The sequence below is a fragment of the Phascolarctos cinereus genome, unplaced genomic scaffold (assembly GCF_003287225.1).
Source record: "Phascolarctos cinereus isolate Bilbo 61053 unplaced genomic scaffold, phaCin_HiC Scaffold_2;HRSCAF=192, whole genome shotgun sequence".
Classification (NCBI taxonomy): Eukaryota; Metazoa; Chordata; class Mammalia; order Diprotodontia; family Phascolarctidae; genus Phascolarctos; species Phascolarctos cinereus.
In genome coordinates this window covers 154,274,493-154,276,328 of record NW_027555625.1, presented here as the reverse complement: position 1 = coordinate 154,276,328, position 1,836 = coordinate 154,274,493, and the positions used below count along the sequence as shown (strand labels likewise).

Sequence of the window (1,836 nt, the reverse complement as noted above, 5' to 3'; positions counted from 1 at the left end):
AACTCATGAAGAGGAGTCTCCCGGATTCCATGCCTGACACTCTATCTACTGTATCACCTAGATGTCCCTGAATTCCTACCTATGTTTTAAACCTTAACTCCTGGGCTGAGGAGGCGGCGGCGGCGGCGGCCCGGCAGGCAGGAGAGCATGGCGCTCGGGGCTGCGCACTGACCCGGCCCGGCGAAGAGCAAGCCCGGTCTGACCGACCGAGCGAGGAGGCCCTTCCCGCTGGGAGTGACTTGTCTCGGCCGCCGCGCGCCCATCTCCCGGCGCCCCGGCCCCGGCCCGCGTGCCACCATGTTTAAGAAGTTCGACGAGAAGGAGAACGTGTCCAACTGCATCCAGCTGAAGACGTCCGTCATCAAGGGCATCAAGATCCAGCTGCTGGAGCAGTTCCCGGGCATCGAGCCGTGGCTCAACCAGATCATGTCCAAGAAGGACCCGTGAAAATCGTGCGCTGCCACGAGCACGAGATCCTGACGGTGAACGGCGAGCTGCGCTTCTTCTGGCAGCGCGAGGGCCCCTTCTACCCGACCCTGCGGCTGCTGCACAAGTACCCCCTTCATCCTGCCGCCCCAGCGCGTGGACAAGGGCGACATCAAGTTCGTGCTGAGAGGCGCCAACATCACGTGCCTGGGCCTCACGTCGCTCGGCGGGCGGCTCAACCTGGCCGCCGCCGACACCGTGGTGGCCATCGTGGCAAGCAGCACGCGCTGTGCGTGGGCGTCATGAAGCTAGCTGGCAGCCGGGGACATCGAGCGGGTCAACGAGGGCATCGGCATCGAGAACATCCACTACCTGAACGACGGCCTGTGGCACATGAAGACCTACAAGTGAGCGGCCCAGTGCCTGGGTGCAAAAGTGATGATGATGATGATGATGAAGAATGAGATGTGTCATATGGCAAAAAAACAAACAAACAACTTAAATGCCACCTCTTCCAGGGAACCTTCTATTACTTCTCTTGTTGGTAATGACCTTTCCCCTCAGAATTTATTTTGCATTTTTCTTCTGCACTTCTTATGTAATATTGTTTTATGTCTGTGTGTCTTATCTCCACTACTAACTGGACTATAGGTTCCATGAAGGCAGGGGCCATGTTCTAACTACCTAAGATTATGCTTTGAAGATAGTAGGCATTTCATAAATGTTCAGTGAACTGAATCTGGAAAAATTGTATTATTACTAATAATGTGAAGAAAATAAGACAGTCTCTTTACCCACACAAGGTTGTTATAAAGATTAGGAAGAACATGAAAATGGTTTGTAATCATAATGTAACTGTACCAACTAAAGTATTTTTTATCTGCAAGCACTTATTTAGTGGTTATTACCCTCTTGAACGCCTCTCAGCTAGTTGTTGTGGGACATATAAAATGAAGAGTAAAACAAAGTCTCTATTCCAAAGGATTTTTTTAAATCTCCATGGTGAGAGCCAATAAAACATAGAAGAAATAATCAGGACAATTATATGCCCAGCTAACCCTTCCTGAGCATGTATTCCCTTGGAGTTCTGAGGGTGGAGAGATCAGGAACAGAGAAGTTAGATAATGTTCCATGAAAGAGATAGGACTCAATTGGCCCAGAAAGAATGGATAGAGTTTGGATCAGGAGAGGGCCTTGTCGGTGGGGAAGGGGAATTGCATAGGTTAAATCACAGAGAGGTGGGTGAACATAGGTTTTGTAGAGGAAAATAAGGTTGCCAGGTTGATTAGGGTAGGGGTTGAGCATAGTGGAGAATAAGGTTGGGTAGGAGGGTGGGGCCAGACTGTGAAGATTCTTTAAGGGGACATGATTTGGTCAAATAATAGAGATCCACTCTGCTTCTTGAGTAGG

At 50.3% G+C, this 1,836-nt stretch overlaps 1 pseudogene; it reads left to right on the top strand.

The window, feature by feature from the left end:
* The first annotated feature begins 297 nt into the window (after positions 1-297).
* LOC110207392 (malignant T-cell-amplified sequence 1-like) lies at positions 298-844 on the top strand (annotated as a pseudogene).
* The last annotated feature ends 992 nt before the right edge of the window (positions 845-1,836 follow it).